Source organism: Bombina bombina, chromosome 2 (genome assembly GCF_027579735.1).
Source record: "Bombina bombina isolate aBomBom1 chromosome 2, aBomBom1.pri, whole genome shotgun sequence".
Taxonomy (NCBI): Eukaryota; Metazoa; Chordata; class Amphibia; order Anura; family Bombinatoridae; genus Bombina; species Bombina bombina.
Window position 1 is genome coordinate 659,688,866 of NC_069500.1, and position 21,088 is coordinate 659,709,953.

The following is a 21,088-nucleotide window of genomic DNA, read 5'->3' on the forward strand; positions in this document are numbered from 1 at the left end:
CCAACGTCACTGCCGCCACTATACTAAAATTATTAACCCCTAAACCTAACCCTAAATCTAACCCGAACACCCCTAACTTTAATATAATTAAACTAAATCTAAATAAAAATTACTATCATTAACTAAATAATTCCTATTTAAAACTAAATACTTACCTATAAAATAAACCCTAAGCTAGCTACAATATAACTAATAGTTACATTGTAGCTATCTTAGGTTTTGTTTTTATTTCACAGGCAATTGTATCTATTTTAACTAGGTAGACTAGTTAGTAAATAGTAAATAGTTATTAACTATTTACTAGCTACCTAGTTAAAATAAATACAAATTTACCTGTAAAATAAAACCTAACCTGTCTTACACAAACACCTTACATTACACTACAATTAAATCAATTACATTCATTAAATAAAATTAACTAAATTTAAAAAAACCCCACTAAATTACACAAAATAAAAAAGAAATTATCAAATATTTAAACTAATTACACCTAATCTAATAGCCCTATCAAAATAAATAAAAAAAAAAACAAAATAAAAAAAAAAACCTAGCCTAAGCTAAACTGCCAATAGCCCTTAAAAGGGCTTTTTGCGGGGCATTGCCCAAAAGAAATCAGCGCTTTTACCTGTAAAAAAAATACAAACAACCCCCCAACAGTAAAATCCACCACCCACACAACCAAACCCCCCAAATAAAATCCTATCTAAAAAAACCTAAGCTCCCCATTGCCCTGAAAAGGGCATTTGGATGGGCATTGCCCTTAAAAGGGCATTTAGCTCTTTTTCGCTGCCCAAAACCCTAATATAAAATAAAACCCACCCAATAAACCCTTAAAAAACCCTAAAACTAACCCTCGAAGATCCACTTACAGTTTTTGAAGACCGGACATCCATCCTCAACGAAGTCTTCATCCAAGCGGGCAGAAGTCCTCAACGAAGCCGGGAGAAGTCTTCATCCAAGCAGCAAGAAGTCGTCCTCCAGGCAGGCAGAAGTCTTCATCCAGACGGCATCTTCTATCTTCATCCACCCAACGTGGAGCGGCTCCATCTTCAAGACATCTGGTGCAGAGCATCCTCTTCATACAGTCCCAGCCGTACACTGAGGGTTCCTTTAAATGATGTCATCCAAGATGGCGTCCCTTGCATTCCGATTCGCTTATAGAATTCTATCAGCCAATCGGAATTAAAGTTGAAAGAATCCTATTGACTGATGCAATCAGTCAATAGGATTGAGCTTCAATCCTATTGGCTGATCCAATCAGCCAATAGGATTGAGCTTGCATTCTATTGGCTAACCGCCAATAGAATGCAAGCTCAATCCTATTGGCTGATTGGATCAGCCAATAGGATTGAAGCTCAATTATTAATTTTATTTAGATTTATTTTAATTATATTAAAGTTAGTGTTAGACTTATGGTTAGGTTTAGGGGTTAATATATTTATTTAGTGTTAGTGATGTGGGAGGCCAGAGGTTTAGGGGTTAATAACTTTAGTATTGTGGTGGTGGCGGCGACATTGGGGGCGGCAGATTAGGGGTTAATAAGTGTAGGTAGGTGGTAGCAATGTTAGGGGCGGCAGATTAGGGGTTAATAAGTGTAATTTAGGTGGCAGCAATGTTGGGGGCGGCAGATTAGGGGTTAATAAGTGTAATGTAGGTGGTGGTGATGTTAGGGGTGGCAGATTAGGGGTTAATAAGTGTAATGTAGGTGGCGGCGATGTAGGGGGCGGCAGATTAGGGGTTAATAAGTGTAGGTAGGTAGCGGCGATGTCGGGCAGCAGATTAGGGGTTAATAAGTGTAATGTAGGTTTCGGCGATGTCGGGGGCAGCAGATTAGGGGTGTTTAGACTTGGGGCTTATGTTAGGGTGTTAGGTGTAAACATAACTTTTCTTTCCTCATAGGTATTAATGGGGCTGCGTTACGGAGCTTTACGCTCCTTTATTGCAGGTGTTAGGTTTTTTTTTTAGCTGGCTCTCCCCATTGATGTCTATGGGGAAATTGTTCACGAGCACGTAAAACCAGCTCAAGGCAGCGCTGGTATTTGAGTGCGGTATGGAGCTCAACGCTGTCATATTGCCCGCTATTGCCGGGTTTTTGCAAACCTCTAATAGCAGCGTTATTAAAGGTGAGTGGTGGAAATAACTTGCTCATAACGCAAAACTCGTAATCTTGCCGTGTATTAGGCATGTCTGAGAAAGAAAACAATGTTATGAGTGTATATCTTGCAGCGCCAAGATGTCAACCATACAAGCTGTGCTCTTGTTGCGGAATCTCCCAACCAGATCCCAAAATGTCAATAGAAAAAGTGCTTAGTGAGTACAGCGCTACAAATCCCTAGAAAAAAGGGGTTTGTGGCTAAAGATGGTGTCCACGATTGGTATAACTATAAGTGACGAGTGTAATCGTAATGCAAATAGCCGATAAGTCTAAGTGCATAAATGTTACAGTGTATGCGAAAAAATAATAATTTATAATGGATCAAAAGCTCCTATATGTTATTCTAAAACCATTTATTACGTTTTACTAATAACATTTTTATATGACATATGTAGTTAAAAATCCTTGACAATGTGTGTATACATAAAATACATAAAAAATCCTTTAAAACACAATTCTATAACAGGATATTAAAAACAAATCTATGGTACCAATATGTGCACATAAAAAGGGGGGATTTATAGAATATAGTCTTAAAAATCTGAGGAATAGTCGTGTGATCCTATGGTATATCGACTTTTTAAAGTGTCCCAATGCTGGTGTGTTCAAATATAGTCAACCACTCAAAAATATGAAAAAATGAAAATGTGTGAAAAAAATGTGAAAAAATAGATTAAATGCCTCTCAAAAATTAAAAATATTAAAAAATTATTCAAAAATACAATTTGTGATATCACAACTGTGAAAAATAATTGCAAAAATAAAAATAAAACTAAAAATAAGTGGAGTGTTTTCCAAAAATATGCCTTGGTGAATGTCAAATATATCCTTAAAAATAGTGATATATATAATAGTATAACAAATGATCCCAAAAGGTATAACAAATGTTCCCAAAAGGTAGTGATAACTCCAAATGCAAATGTTGTTAAGAAGTCTGTTGAAACTCAAATGTATCCAAAATATATCCAGACAAGTGTAGTAATATTGTGGTTCCTATGTGTAGGTCCTCTTCTTGAGGTGTGTGTTAGAACTCCAGTAATATCATCTTGAACCTATAAAATGATGAGAAAAGCGAACATAGTGCAATAAAGCTACTAAAAGATAATGGTAAAAGTAATAAACTCACCAATGAGATCCTGAGCCGTAATACCAGTTAGCCAACGCGTTTCGGTTCACATAGAACCTTTCTCAAGACCAGGCTATTTGCATTACGATTACACTCGTCACTTATAGTTATACCAATTGTGGACACCATCTTTAGCCACAAACCCCTTTTTTCTAGGGATTTGTAGCGCTGTACTCACTGAGAAAGAAAACAAAAAAACAAACAAAAAGGAAACCAATATAGTTTTTCAAAAAAGGCTACTTACAAAAAATACAGATAATGATATAGAAATATTATATTGAAACTCCAAAAAAAAAAAAGACAAAAGAGTCAAAGGGCTATTATTAGAGATGTGCATTTGTATAAATGTCAATTCGTAATGAAAAATATGTATATAGGTTTGGTTTTAATGAAACAAATATGCGAATGATTGCACTAACTAATTTAAAGAATAATATTATATATTTTTTTAAAAATTAGGTGTATTACTTACCTGTAGCATGCTGGGGAGCCACGCTAATCCTCCTCTTCCCATTCTAATGCTCATATTAGCGGGTCACAGCATGCTATTGGTAAATTAGCATGGTAGATCCCTTCTTTATTTTTATACAAACCAAATAGTACAGCAAATGAATATTTTGAAAAACAATTTTTTTTTCAGAATATTTGTTCAGAATGGTTAATTTGAAACAAATGATCCAGTGCTGCACAAGTCTTGCTATTATAGTAATAAAATGACATTCTGCCATTTGTTAGAGCCTATCATTTTATCACTAATAATGCTGCAACAGGGTTGATTCCAATATGTTGGACAGTTTGTTTTCCATCAGGTTTTTTGGACTTTTGGATTCAACCCAATCACAATCAAGGGATTTTGTTAAAAAAAAAGCAACCAAAAAACAGGGGCACCACGTGGCCAAATACAGTCTCTTCAATCAGATAACAAACATGTGCAATGAATGTACTCACAAGTATGATGCCCCATAAGAAAGATGCTTAACCCCTTAGTGACCAGAGCACTTTTCCATTTTCTGTCCGTTTGGGACCAAGGCTATTTTTACATTTTTGCGGTGTTTGTGTTTAGCTGTAATTTTCCTCTTACTCATTTACTGTACCCACACATATTATATACCGTTTTTCTCGCCATTAAATGGACTTTCTAAAGATACCAATATTTTCATCATATCTTATAATTTACTATAAAATAATTTATAAAATATGAGGAAAAATGGAAAAAAAACACACTTTTTCTAACTTTGAACCCCAAAATCTGTTACACATCTACAACCACCAAAAAACACCCATGCTAAATAGTTTCTAAATTTTGTCCTGAGTTTAGAAATACCCAATGTTTACATGTTCTTTGCTTTTTTTGTAAGTTATAGGGCCATAAATACAAGTAGCACTTTGCTATTTCCAAACCATTTTTTTTCAAAATTAGTGCTAGTTACATTGGGACACTGATATCTTTCAGGAATACCTAAATATCCCTTGACATGTATATATTTTTTTTTAGAAGACATCCCAAAGTATTGATCTAGGCCCATTTTGGTATATTTCATGCCACCATTTCACCGCCAAATGCGATCAAATACAAAAAATCGTTCACTTTTTCACAAATTTTTTCACAAACTTTCAGTTTCTCACTGAAATTATTTACAAACTGCTTGTGCAATTATGGCATAAATGGTTGTAAATTCTTCTCTGGGATCCCCTTTGTTCAGAAATAGCAGACATATATGGCTTTGGCTTTGCTTTTTGGTAATTAGAAGTCCGCTAAATGCCACTGCCCACCACACGTGTATTATGCCCAGCAGTGAAGGGGTTAATTAGGAAGCTTGTAGGGAGCTTGTAGGGTTAATTTTAGCTTTAGTGTAGTGTAGTAGACAACCCCAAGTATTGATCTAGGCCCATTTTGGTATATTTCATGCCACCATTTCACCGCCAAATGCGATCAAATTAAAAAAAATGTTACATTTTTCACAATTTTAGGTTTCTCACTGAAATCATTTACAAACAGCTTGTGCAATTATGGCACACATGGTTGTAAATGCTTCTCTGGGATCCCCTTTGTTCAGAAATAGCAGACATATATGACTTTGGCATTGCTTTTTGGTAATTAGAATGCTGCTAAATGGCGCTGCGCATCACACGTGTATTATGGCTAGCAGTGAAGGGGTTAATTAGGTAGCTTGTAGGGAGCTTGCAGGGTTAATTTTAGCTTTAGTGTAGAGATCAGCCTCCCACCTGAAACATCAGACCCCCTGATCCCTCCCAAACATCTCTCTTCCCTCCCCTACCCCACAAATGTCCCCGCCATCTTAAGTACTGGCAGAAACTCTGCCAGTACTAAAATAAAAGGAAAATTTTTGCTTTTTTGTGCATTTTTTTAGCATATTTACATATGCTTATGTGTAGGATCCCCATTAGCCCCCAACCTCACTGATCCCCCACCAAACAGCTCTCTAACCCTCCCCCTCTGACTTAATGTGCGCCATCTTGGGTACTGGCAGCTGTCTGCCAGTACCCATTTTAGTGAAAAATATGCTGTTATATATAAAAAAATGTCCCTTTTCTGTAGTGTAGCTTCCCCCCCCCCAATACCAACCCCCCACCCCTTCCTGATCCCTTAGATGCTTTTAAAAAAATAAGTTTATTTTATATTTTTTTACAATTAACTTGTAACGTTTTTCTGTAGTGTAGCGGTTCCCACCCGCTCCCGCCCTGTGCACGCACCCGCCCGCCACCCCCCCGTGCACGCGTGCGGCCCGTGCGCGCCCCCGGCGATACCGCAACCGATCCCGCCCCCCTCTCTGACTAAGAAGCCATCGATGGCCGCCCACCCACCTCCCACTTCAGCTCCCACCCATCAACGAATGCGGCCATCGATGTCCGGTGCAGAGAGGGCCACAGAGTGGCTCTCTCTGCACCGGAGGGGTAAAAAATGTTATTGCAGGATGCCTCAATATCGAGGCATCCTGCAATAACCGGAAATCAGCTGGAAGTGATCAGGATCGCTTCCAGCTGCTTTCCAAACCGAGGACGTGCAGGGTACGTCCTTGGTCGTTAAGTGACTTTTTTAAGAGGACGTACCCTGCACGTCCTCGGTCATTAAGGGGTTAAAGCGCCTGTTTTTAACATGGGGATGAATTTTTTTAGTGATTTCCTCAATACGTCACAATAGTATTTTTTTTTTTACCATTTTACACTTATCAAATTTGACCACTAAAGGCACTTGGCAAAGTACTGGGCTCGCTTTTTTGAAATTTTTGCAAGTATTTCAAGACAATTTGGAATAATTATATTGTGTTCCATATGTGCAAGACACTCTGAAGTGGACACAGATGGCATAGGGGTATATTTGTATACATGGTCTAGATTTATTAAAGCTCTATTCACTATTGTATAGTCAGTCTGCAGTAGGCAGGGCACACATTTACATATGTACGTGTACTTAATATGTGAAATCTGCTAGAGCTAATGGGATCTGCAGGAAAAGCAAAATCACAAACACAACATCTATAAATGGTAGCAATCGTGTTCTCTTAACGTTAATTTCTAATTCATACTCAGATTATTGGGATTGTCAGTTTCATTACAGTTATCTTCAGAAATGTAATTTCAAATAGAATCACATATTTGACTGTTTGCCATTTAATTTTGTTTGTTGCCAGCTGAGATGATTATTTTTTTTTTTCAATGTAAAAGGAACAACCATGTTCTTAAAATGTTTTTTTTTTAGAAACATATTAGGCGATCATCATTAATACTGAATTAATTATTTGTCACGTTACTTTTTTTTTACCCCAAATCTTTTACTTCCTTGTAAAGTACAATACACCTGTTTCTGTTTTTGTTTATTTTCTGTAGCCTAGATTTAGAGTTTTGTCGGTAATGACCCGCGTAGCTAACGCTGGCTTTTTTCTGGCCGCACCTTTTAAATACCTCTGGTATTGAGAGTTCACAGAATGGCTGCGTTAGGCTCCAAAAAGGGAGCGTACAGGCATATTTAACGCCACTGCAACTCTCGATACCAGAGTTGCTTACGGACACGGCCAGCTTAAAAAACGTGCTTGTGCACAATTCCCCCATAGAAAACAATGGGGCTGTTTGAGCTGAAAAAAAACCTAACACCTGCAAAAAAGCCGCGTTCAGCTCCTAACGCAGCCCCATTGTTTCCTATGGGGAAACACTTCCTACGTCTGCACCTAACACTCTAACATGTACCCCGAGTCTAAACACCCCTAACCTTACACTTATTAACCCCTATTCTGCCGCCCCCGCTATCGCTGACCCCTGCATATTATTATTAACCCCTAATCTGCCGCTCCGTAAACCGCCGCTACTTACATTATCCCTATGTACCCCTAATCTGCTGCCCCTAACACCGCCGACCCCTATATTATATTTATTAACCCCTAATCTGTTCCGATCAGCCAATAGAATGCGAGCTCAATCTGATTAGCTGATCGGATCGGCCATTCGGATTGAACTTAATTCTGATTGGCTGATTCCATCAGCCAATCAGAATATTCCTACCTTAATTCTGATTGGCTGATAGAATCCTATCAGCCAATCGGAATTCGAGGGACGCCATCTTGGATGACATCATTTAAAGGAACCGTCATTCGTCGTTCAGTCGTTGGCCAGGATGGATGTTCCGCGTCGGAGGTCTGCAAGATGGATCCGGAAGAAAGAAGATTGAAGATGCCATTGATAGAAGACTTCAGCCGGATCATGGACCTCTTCAGCTCCCACTTGGATGAAGACTTCAGCCGGATCATGGACATCTTCAGCCCCCCGCTTGGGCTTGGATCAAGACATCGGAGGAGCTCTTCTGGATCGATCGGTGAACCTGGTGTGGTGAAGATAAGGTAGGAAGATCTTCAGGGGCTTAGTGTTAGGTTTATTTAAGGGTGTTTGGGTTAGATTAGGGGTATGTGGGTGGTGGGTTGTAATGTTGGGGGGGGTATTGTATGTGTTTTTTTTACAGGCAAAAGAGCTGAATTCTTTGGGGCATGCCACGCAAAGGGCCCTGTTCAGGGCTGGTAAGGTAAAAGAGCTTTGAACTTTAGTAATTTAGAATAGGGTAGGGCATTTTTTTATTTTGGGGGTCTTTGTTATTTTATTAGGGGTCTTAGAGTAGGTGTAATTAGTTTAAAATTGTTGTAATATTTTTCTGATGTTTGTAAATATTTTTTTATTTTTTGTAACTTAGTTCTTTTTTATTTTTTGTACTTTAGTTAGTTTATTTCATTGTAGTTATTTGTAGATATTGTATTTAATTAATTTATTGCTAGTGTAGTGTTAGGTTTAATTGTAGATAATTGTAGGTAGTTTATTTAATTAATTTATTGATAGTGTAGTGTTAGGTTTAATTGTAACTTAGGTTAGGATTTATTTTACAGGTAATTTTGTAATTATTTTAACTATTTTAGCTATTAGTTCTTAACTATTTAATAGCTATTGTACCTGGTTAAAATAAATACAAAGTTACCTGTAAAATAAATATAAATCCTAAAATAGCTATAATATAAATATAATTTATATTGTAGCTATATTAGGATTTATTTTACAGGTAAGTATTTAGCTTTAAATAGGAATAATTTATTTAATACGAGTTAATTAATTTCGTTAGATTTAAATTATATTTAACTTAGGGGGGTGTTAGTGTTAGGGTTAGCTTTAGGGGTTAATACATTTATTAGAATAGCAGTGAGCTCCAGTCGGCAGATTAGGGGTTAATGTTTGAAGTTAGGTGTTGGCGATGTTAGGGAGGGCAGATTAGGGGTTAATACTATTTATTATAGGGTTAGTGAGGCGGATTAGGGGTTTATAACTTTATTATAATAGCGGTGCGGTCCGCTCGGCAGATTAGGGGTTAATAAGTGTAGGCAGGTGGAGGCGACGTTGTGGGGGGCAGATTTGGGGTTAATAAATATAATATAGGGGTCGGCGGTGTTAGGGGCAGCAGATTAGGGGTACATAAGGATAACGTAGGTGGCGGTCGGCAGATTAGGGGTCGGCGGTGTTAGGTGCAGCAGATTAGGGATACATAAGGATAACGTAAGTAGCGGCGCTTTGCGGTAGCGGCGCTTTGCGGTCGGCAGATTAGGGGTTAATTATTGTAGATAGCTGGCGGCGACGTTGTGGGGGGCAGGTTAGGGGTTAATAAATATAATACAGGGGTCGGCGGTGTTAGGGGCAGCAGATTAAGGGTACATAAGGATAACGTAGGTGGCGGTCGGCAGATTAGGGGTTAAAAAAAATTAATCGAGTGGCGGCGATATGGGGGGACCTCGGTTTAGGGGTACATAGGTAGTTTATGGGTGTTAGTGTACTTTAGAGCACAGTAGTTAAGATCTTTATAAACCGGCGTTAGCCCAGAAAGCTCTTAACTACTGACTTTTTTCTGCGGCTGGAGTTTTGTCGTTAGATTTCTACCGCTCACTTCAGCCACGACTCTAAATACCGGAGTTAGAAAGATCCCATTGAAAAGATAGGATACGCAAATGACGTAAGGAGATCTGCGGTATGGAAAAGTCGCGGCTGGAAAGTGAGCGTTAGACCCTTTCCTGACTGACTCCAAATACCGGCGGTAGCCTAAAACCAGCGTTAGGAGCCTCTAACGCTGGTTTTCACGGCTACCGCCAAACTCTAAATCTAGGCCTGTGTGTTTAATAAGATTTTGCTGTCATTAAGAAGTATAGAAATACCATCACCATTTAATAATTTTCTTTATATACACATATTCATTTTAAATTGATATACTAATGAAGTAATCACGTTTGATATAGTGGTATGTGACTCTTTTTTAATTTCAGAAAGGGGGACTGTCAAACAATATATTATTTGACCTACCTGATAGGATATAGTAGTATTATATTTAGCTGACAGCTCACCAAAGCTACATCATATTCTAAGTAATCAAAGTGTTAATTTGTTTTGCGTATTATAATGTAGAAAATTTAAAAGATGTGGCATCCTGAGTAGCCTCTTAAGGTAATACTCTGCCAGGAAATTACTCATACAGTTACAAAGTATGAAGTTGGTAAACTTCATTGTTACTTTATCAAACCACAGAAAGGGAACTTATAAATACAGAAGCAAGTGACTAAAATTATCGTTGTGTCTTCTTTTTTATGGAAAGATATTAACATATGTGAATTTTTAAATCTGTAAATAGAAGACTGCAGACTGCTTGTTAGATGTGTGTCTCATGAGAGACTGCATATCTCCAGGTCGACCTCTAATAAAACACTTTCACACTATTCTGTCATATTAAATTAAGGATAATTATTCTTTCACATATTGTTTTCTGATTTATTTTTTTTTTCCAATTCATTTGGCAGCCCTACATACTGAGCGGAAAGGCTTTGAAAATAATAATTAAAAAAAAGATTTAGAATGATGGCCATTATGCCCAGAGGAGAGCTCTAATAGATGCTGAATGTAGTAGCTTTCCTGGATTATAGTGCTCCTTAAACTCAGCATTTAACAATATGGCTATTGGCCAAGAGATGGTCAGCTCACGTGCCTCTCCAGTAAATAGGATAAAAGGCCATACCAACAGCAACTTTATAATAGGCTTTTATCAAAGAATTCTAACTTGTTAATTTAACCTGAGAGGGTCACTCTAGCTAGATTTGGCTTTTCTAGAAAACACGTAAAAAGCATGGCCCTCTACACTCAAAGTAGGCTGGGTACACATCCCATTTCTGGCAGGCAGGCAGCAGTCAAACTACACTGTGTCTTTTCCTTATAGCATGAATAGCACTCTCAGAGGAAAACTGGATGCACTTCCGTTTACATGGACAGCTAACCCTAGGGAAGACTGAGTACAAAATGAATTAAGCTTTCCCTGCTGTTGGAAATGTACCCAGTGTATTCCGAGAGTGCTACCAGAAACATGGTATGTGCACTCAGGCCTAGATAAATAGATAGATATCCAGTCTGGGAGGAGCATTTATTATTGGAGTAGGCTTCTACATATCTGAACAACAGCAGCAGTGGAGTTTGGGAGAACCCACAGTAATGGAAGAGGCTTTTACATAACCAACTGCAGCAGCAGTGGAGTCTAGGAGCAGTTGCAATTGGCAGCAGTACTATTGGAGGTGGCTTGTATATATATTTTATTTAACTGCAGCAGCAGAGTCTAGGAGGAGCTGTTGTATTAGAGGAGCCTTCTATATATAACAACCAACCGCAGCAGCATAATATAGGAGGAGCAGTAGTAAATCTCCCCTGGACACAGTGACTATCTGTTACCTAAGGAACTGGAAGGTACCTTCAAAGGTGGAGTGACAGGAGCAGCAAGATTTTACAGTTTATAAAGAACAAATAATAAAAATACTCTTTTAAGGAAGGTAATCAAAGTGATGTGGCGAATCTCCCTGGAAACAGCAGCTATATATTCCCAAATGAAATGGCAGAGACACCCTCAGAGAAGGAGCAGCAGGTGCAACAGTACTGGTGGATGCTTTTACAATATATAAGAACAAAAAGTAGCAAACAATACAACTTTGAGAAAGGCAATTCAATTAATGTGCCAAAACTCCTCTGGACAAAGCAACTAGCTGTTCCTTAAAGGGACAATAAACTCATAATTAAACATTCATGATTCAGACAGAGCAAACAATTTTTTTTAAAAATTTTTTGAATAACAACTTTATTTATAAATAGATTGAAAAGTTAACAGTTAAGTAGAGACGCAGCTCCACCATGGTAGGTATAATATATGTTGTCAGTTTTTCATATAGATACAAACATTAAGCACAAAGGTTGTCGATACAATTTGTGCAATATCCTCCCCATTTTTGCGGTCCTGTTTTATAAAGTCTTTTGAAAGGTTTAATAGACAAGGGGGGATAGACCAAATTGCTTCATTTTACAATCATGTTTCCGGAGAGAGGAAAAACACTTTACTTAAAATACAGAGAAAACAAAAGAGAAAACAAATAGCAACTAATAATAAAATAAAAATAAAAATAAATATAATAACAATTAGTCTCTATGTCTTGTCTTGTCCACACCCCCGCCTGATATATTTAAAGGACACTGAACCCAATTTTTTTCTTTTGTGATTCAGATAGAGCATGCAATTTTAAGCAACTTTCTAATTTACTCCTATTATCAATTTTTCTTTGTTCTCTTGCTATCTTTATTTGAAATAAAAGCCATCTAAGCTTTTTTGGGTTAAGAACTCTGGACAGCACTTTTTTATTGGTGGATGGATTTTTTCCACCAATCAGCAAGGACAACCCAGGTGTTCACCAAAATGGGCCAGCATCTAAACTTAGATTCTTGCATTTCAAATAAAGATACCAAGAGAATAAAGAAAATTTGATAATAGGAGTAAATGAGAAAGTTGCTTAAAAATGCATGCTCTATCTGAATCACAAAAGAAATTTTTTGGGTCCCTTTAATTTGTGACTTTCAAGTGTTGATTCCCCATTTATACTCGATACACATTTTTAAAGTTGCAAGGTTCTTTCATTTTTTGTTTGAACATAATAATTCCAGGTGTGCGAGATCTCAGCATATATTTCCATTCTATTATTGTAATACACCTCCAATTCAACTAAGCCTGACACTTTCCCAATCCACATAGTTAGGGATGGAGCATCCTTCTGTCTCCAATTTTTGGAGATCAGGGCCTTTACTCCATTAGTCATAATATAGAACAGTTTAAGATGAGGTTTATATTTAATTTTAGGTGGTTTATTCAATAACCATAACAGGGGATCTAACGGGAGCTGAATCTCTAGTATTGTTTCAACCTCAGCAATTACTAACCTCCAAAAGTTTTGTATGGTGTTGCACCACCACCACATATGTGCTGTGCCACTATCTACATGGCCACAGCGCCAACATTGGTTCTTCCGTGTGTACCTTTTCAAAGGTAATGGGAAAGCTCCTTTATTGAAGAGGATATTAGCATTGTTGTTGAAAGTATTATTTAGTTAAAATAATTATAGAAACTTGAAGTAGAAATACTGTTTACTTAAACATTGGTGAAAAGTAATATATATATAGAACATGTATATCTTTTTGTATAGATAGTGGTTCTTGGTTACCTTTTGTGAAAGTTTTTTAATTACTTAAGTTACCTAAGGAGGTCTAGCTTCCAAAATTAAGAATAACAAAATAGTAATATAACTATTTTCCTAAGATTCTCATTTTCTAAGAGAAATTATTTTCAGCGGCAGTTAAACATATTATTTCTCTCATTGCTCTTTTCTTTTCTCTCCGCCCGTACACCAATTCACTTCACTTGGTTATAGATACCCCACACTTCATTCGCTTTCACACAACCCACCTCCCTTACATTCCCTTCACTATTTTTTTTTCTCCTTTCTATTCCTTACCCCTAAAAAAGAGGGGTTCCCTCACCTAAATCCCATCCTCACTATATTCACTGCAATTTTTTATATTCCTTCACAATCACAAACACATGGATACATTTTTACAATCCCACTCTAAAAACACACCTCCCCCAATGGCGGATAAATCAAGAGAAAAACGGAATAAGGCTACCACAGATTCTGTCGCTGAATCACTCCCACCTATCAGCAACACTCAAACATCGATTGAATCTATAGACATACAATCCTTAGTCCTTAAAATATCAGAAGCCCTCTCACCCAAATTTGAAATACTAAGAAATGAGATTAAGTCAGATATAGTGAACCTAACATCAGAAGTCAGACAGTTTGCAAGCAGGCTCATAGAGGCAGAACAAAGGATATCTGATCTTGAGGACAACATGATAGAACACAATGCTAAAACAGAAACTTCAAATAATACTCTTTTAAAATTACAAAATAAAATTGAAGACTTAGAGAACCGGGCATGCAGGAACATCCTTAGGATAATAGGAGTTCCTGAGGATAGACAATATGATGATTTATTTAAGTTACTTACGATAACAATCCCACAGCTCCTAAAGATCCCAGAGAATTTCCCTAAAACAATTATTGAAAAAGTACATAGAATTGGCCCTGCTTACTCCTCTAAAGCAAATACTAGACCTAGGTCAATCATTGCCAAATTCCTAAATTACCAAGATAAGCTTACATTTTTACAATCCTTCCATAAATGTCAGCCTGTATTTTTAGAAGATGCTAAAATCCTGTTTTTCCAGGACTATTCAATGGAGACAGTTAATAAAAGAAGGGAAATCACCCCAATGTGCACAAAGTTCATTCAGCAAGGAATAAGAGCTAATATTTTGTATCCTGCTAAACTTAAGGTACAGGTAGAAAACCAGACAATTGTCTTTGATACTCCAGCTGCGGCTGGAAAATTTTATGCTGAAAAATTTGCCACAGACCAATAGATCATAACTGATACAGATGCTACACCTAACGCAACTATTGTTTGAACGTGAATATGGACCCTTCTACTAAGGGTATTAAGAATATGGAAGGTTCCAGAATTCTTAAAAATGGGTTCTCCCCCCCCCCGGTCCCCCCTTCCGCCCCCCCCCCCTCCTTTTTTTTTTTTTTTTCTTTTTCCTCTTCATTTTTGAATAAATAATAAATATGTTAAGTAGAGTAAAGATAACCTCATGGAACATAGGTGGCCTCACGTCCCCCATCAAAAGAAAAATCATACTAACATATTTGAAGAGAATTAACACCTCTATTGCATTTCTTCAAGAAACGCATTTGAAAACTGAAGAGGTTCTCAAGCTTTAATCCACATGGGTTCAAGAGGTCTTCTTCTCCCCAAGTATCAAGAGGAAGGGGGGCGTGGCTATTCTTGTAAGTAAAAATATTAAATATCAGGTAGTACAGATAGATACTGACTCTGAAGGTAGATTCATACTTTTAAAAATTAAGATTGATAAAACACTATATACATTTTGTTATATATATGCTCCAAATGTTTTTAATTTAGCTTTTTGGGAAGCAATACAAACTAGGCTCATGATGTGTACTGAGGGATACCTGATAATGGGCGGGGACTTTAATATGACCCCTAAATGTCCGCTAGATAGGCTAAGGCAGGTTCGTGTGCCCAAAAAAAATAAAAGAGATGAACTAGAATCAAAACTTTTTTCCAGATTAATGGTGAATTTAAAAGTCTGTGATATATGGAGACTCTTACTGGATGAGAGGCTATGTAAGTCACAGGTGCGGGCTCAAATACTTCCCATATCTATTTCTGATCATGCGCCAATTTGCCTAGATCTCCAATTACAAGATTGAGGACAAACAAGTAGGCGATTCTTCTTTCCAACATTTCTTGCCACAGATCTTAAATTAAAAAACTGGCTAGAAGCTAAATTTAAAGATTATGCTTCCTTGAATCATGAATATATCTCACGTCCTTTATTATTCTGGGAGACGGCTAAGGCAGTATTAAGAGGGGAGATTATAGCATACAATGTGAATAGAACTAAAAAACTTAAACAGAGGGAGGGGGAGTAGGCACAAGCGGTCTCTAATGCATATAATCTGCATCTAACTGAAAACTCTACACAGAGTTGGGCCAAATATACCTCTGCGTTACAAAATAGAGATTCCTTTCTGCTATACAAAACAACACAGAAAGATGCTAGGGTTCAGTCAAAATTTTATCGTTTTGGGAATAAGACGGGAAAACTTTTATCAAAACTTCTCAAAATTGAAAGGGGATCCCAATCGATAGATCATATAAACATTAAAGGCCAGATAGTTAATGGAACGGAAGAACTTTTACAATTATTTTCTAAGTATTATTCGGATTTGTATTCTTTGCGAACCTCTAATATACAGGCACGGGATCAATTCTGGAACAAAATTACTGTTCCCACAATACATTCTGAAAGCTTACAGGATTTATATGCTCCAATCACAGAAACAGAAGTGTCTAAGGCAATCTTAGCATTGCCTCACAACAAAGCGCCGGGCCCAGATGCACTACCGAAGGAATTTTACCAAGCTTTAAATACCTCTATTACACCATACTTAACCACATTATTTAACTCTTTATACATAGAAGGGAAAGACCCAAATCTTGGTTTTTCTGCTTCCTATACTACTCTGATACTGAAACCAGGGAAGGACCCAACAAAAGAAGAATCATATAGGCCCATTGCACTACTTAATACAGATTATAAAATCTTAACTTCTATACTAGCACATAGACTTCAAATTATACTGCCATCAATTATTCATACAGACCAAGCCGGGTTCATACAGAATAGAAATTCCGCTTCAAAAATACGTGAACTCTTTCTCCTTATTGATTATTTCAGAGAGCTTGAGCCCCCTGAACTAGGGAGGGGAGAGAGCACCCCTGATAAGGTAATAATTTCAATAGATGCTCAGAAAGCTTTTGACTCAGTTCACCATGATCATCTTATTTATACTTTACATAAGTTTGGCCTGAAGGAGAACTTTACCAACTTTGTTAGCAATTTATATCGAAAGGCAACTACAAAGATAATGGTGAACAGTAGTATGTCACAAGACATAGAATTACAATGCGGTACTAGACAGGGGAGCCCTCTATCCCCCTCCTTTTCGATCTTGCCATAAAGCCCTTTGCTATTTCTATAAGACATCAAATTGATGGAATAAAGATAGGAGGGAAAGAAACTAAGATTGCCTTATATGCAGATGATGTTCTTATTTATATGACAAATACAAGAATAAATATACCTAAACTCTTAAACATAGTACAACAATTTGGGTCCTTCTCAGGTTACAAGGTCAACAATACAAAATCTGAATTATTTTGGATCACCCAGACAAAAGATTCATTGGCAAAAATCCCCTTCCACATAGCCCATAACTCCTCCTGCTATTTGGGCATTAATATCTCTCATGACCCAGCTACCTGGTATTCTCTTAATATTACTCCAATAATGAATAAAATTAAAGACTCATTTAAAAATTGGCAAAACTTTCCGCTATCTTTATCAGGACGAATAGCTGCCTATAAGATGATGCTCCTACCTAAACTCTTATATATGATACAGAATATTCCTCTTTTTATTAAACGGAAAGACATTGATTCCCTTAATTCTACTCTTAGATCATTTATATGGCAGAACAGAAAACCCAGGATTTCTCTTTTAAAATTATCTATTAACTAGAAAAGAATCCAACTCAGAATATGTAAAGTATAAGTTATTGTCTCTTTTTTTATATGCTTTTTTATCTTTTTTGTTCTAAGAATCAAATAAGCCTGAGAAAACAAGGTTTAAATCATTCTGTTTATTTTGTATTTCTTAGTTATATATAATGTTTGCACTTGTTTTAAAGCATTGGACTAACATGAAAATGTATTCTGGAAAGGATTTAAATAAAATATTGAAAAAAAAAATGCATGCTCTATCTGAATCACAAAAGAAATTTTTTGGGTCAATTTAATTTGTAACTTTCAAGTGTTGATTCCCCATTTATACTCGATACACATTTTTAAAGTTGCAAGGTTCTTTCATTTTTTGTTTGAACATAATAATTCCAGGTGTGTGAGATCTCAGCATATATTTCCATTCTATTATTGTAATACACCTCCAATTCAACTAAGCCTGACACTTTCCCAATCCACATAGTTAGGGATGGAGCATCCTTCTGTCTCCAATTTTTGGAGATCAGGGCCTTTACTCCATTAGTCATAATATAGAACAGTTTAAGATGAGGTTTATATTTAATTTTAGGTGGTTTATTCAATAACCATAACAGGGGATCTAACGGGAGCTGAATCTCTAGTATTGTTTCAACCTCAGCAATTACTAACCTCCAAAAGTTTTGTATGGTGTTGCACCACCACCACATATGTGCTGTGCCACTATCTACATGGCCACAGCGCCAACATTGGTTCTTCCGTGTGTGGTATAAACAATGTAACTTTTTGGGCATAAGATACCATCTGTGTAGCAGTTTGAAATTTATCACCAAAATGGAGGAGGAGATCGAGGATCTCATTGTGGCTTGGAACATAGAAACACTTGTTAGAGGGAGAATAACAGTTCCTAGATTGGTTTCACAGTTTTCTAAGTATGGGGGTATATATCCGGGTGGATTTTGTATTAGTATTCTATATCTGGATGACAAGGTGTGTTGGATAGGTGGGGTGCGGACACAGAGGGACTCAAATTTAGTCAGAGGTCTAACCATATTCTTGTGCCCTCCGTGTTTAAATATGAAGTTCCTTGTTTGCCTATATGTGAACCAATTTGTAAAGCATCTGTGATCTTTTTCTATTAATTCAGTTTGTGATAGTAAAGTCTCGTTGTTGGTCAGCAAAAGTATTGTAAAATCTCTATTTGTTGTAATTGTCCCATTGTGAGTCGTGAAGGGCCTAACTGTGTATTCCCAATTTTCGATCAGGGAAGTCAGTGGGGATGGGATAGAAGAAATAAAATGGAACGTTTTTTAAAGATTTTTCCCACATTTGGAATGTTTCTTGAATCAAGGGGTTTTTGTATGAAAGTGTCTTAATCATGGTGGGGCTACCCCAAAACAACCTTCCTAGGTGTGGCTTATCTATTATGAGGTGTTCCAATGGTACCCAACGTTTATGACTAAAATGAATGTTCCAATCAACTATTGTTTGTAAGAATATAGCCTGTTGGTATAGCATAAGGTTTGGCACACCTAGTTCACCCTGTAATTTGGGAGATGGCATTATGTTTTGATTTATCCTTGGTGGCTTTTTGTGCCATATAAAATCTCTAAATGCTTTTTGTAGGGAGGGTAGGTAAGGCTTAGGTAGTGGAATCGGCAATGTCTGGAGAATATAAAGTATTCTGGGAAATATATTCATTTTAATGACTTCAATACGCCCCAGCCATGACATATTTTTAGGTCTCCATGATGAGAGGTCCCAAATAATAGAGTGTTTGATTGGTAGCTAATTGTGCTTGAAAATGTTTTCAATCTTTGGTGTGAGTTTGATTCCTAGATAGCCTAAAGAGTGTGTACACCATGTAAATGGACTGATTTTTTTAGTATCGCTCAGGTTTCGCTCAGGTTTATGTTTAATATTTCTGACTTAGACATATTAATTGAAAAGTTTAATGAATGTGAAATTGGTCGAATTAAGTAATTGTGGGATAGATTGTTCAGGGTTTGTAAGTGAGAAGAGCATGTCATCTGCAAACAGGGAGACAACATATTTTTGGGGGCCCACATTAACGCCAGTGATTTTTGGGTTTTGTCTGATTTTAACAGCGAGGGTCTATATAACACATGTAAATAATAATGGGGATAGCGGGCATCCCTGACGAGTCCCATTAGCTATAGTGAAGGGTGATGATAGTGTCCCATTTACTAGGATGCGGGCGTTGGGTTGGGAATATAATGAGAATATTCTGGTAATTATTTGTGGGCCTAGGCCCATATGTATTAAGATGACTTTTAAAAAATCCCAGGCAACACGGTCAAAGGCCTTTTCCGCATCTGTTGATAAAAGAATTGATGGTGTGTTTTTGTTTTGTACATAATATATCAGATCTTGACCGTGTCGTCTTTAGCCTCCCTTCCAGGGATGAAACCAACCTGGTGTCAGGGTGCCAGGAATCATACTGAGACGAGAAGGGCAAAAATAATCACACCTTTATTAATAACAAAAAATAATAAAAAGTCCACAAGTCAAATAACAAGCCAGGAGTCAAAGCCAAGGTTGGTAGTCAGACGAGCCGAGTCAGGAGTCAAAGCAAATAGTCAGACGAGCTGAGTCGGGAACCAAAGCGAGTATTCAGATGAGCCGGAATCAGGAACAAGGAGAACAGCAGAGTCAGGAACAAGCCAGGGATCAGGAACCAGGAGGGACGTCAGACAGCCAGGTAATACACAGGAACTGGAACTCACAAACAGGTCTGAGACAATGCAAGGGCAAAGCATACTGAACAGAGGCCCTTTAAATAAAAATTGATGACATCACAATTCTGAGATGGCAACCTGTCTCACACGGATGATGTACACCAGTCTGACCATAAGAGGGCGTGCAGGAAATGAGCAGCATCACACACTCCAGACTCAGCAAGAGAGGTGAGTAAAATGGCTGCCAGCAGCACATGGCAAACAAAGCAGGAGAAAAACCCTGACACCTGGTCCAAATGAACAATGTCGGGTAAGACTCTATTTAGTCTATGGAATAGTATTCTTGCATACAGTTTAACATTGGTATTTAACAATGAAATGGGGCAATAATTTGTGGGGAGGTCTGGAGATTTATTCGGTTTTGGTAGTAGAACTATATGAGCTTCCAGGGCTCTAGGGGAAAAGGCCTTGGAGGTGTCTATATATTGAAAATATTGTAGTAGGTGTGGGGTTAGGATGTCTTGAAATATAGTGTAGTATTTATGACTGAAACCATCCGTTCCTGGGGACTTCCCAGTCGGGAGGCCTTTTATAGCTAGTTTTAGTTCCTTTACTGTAATGGGGTCATCTAAACTATCTTTTTGAGCTGTGAAAATGTGAGGTAGTTTCAAGTCTCTCAGGAAGGCATCTATAAGCTGTGCTCTCTGTTCAATTTCAGGCATTCCTACACGGCCATGGCGCACTTTTCAGATATCCAGCGGTGAAACAACATGCCAGTGAGGCGCTTGATTTGCGACAGCCTGACACGTTGGAATTCAACACTCCTAATGTTCGACCGCCTGATCCAAAAATGAAAAGCCGTTAACGACTATTTGTATGACCGGGGTGCTAGGACAGCCTCTGCGGAGCTGGGAATTTTTAGCCACGTTACTGGACACTCATGCGCAATGCCTGTAGGCTCATGCGTCCTTTTGAGGAGGTGACAAACCTAGTCAGTCACACCAAAGGCACCATCAGCGACATCATACCATTTGTTTTCTTCCTGGAGAGTGCCCTGCGAAGAGTGCT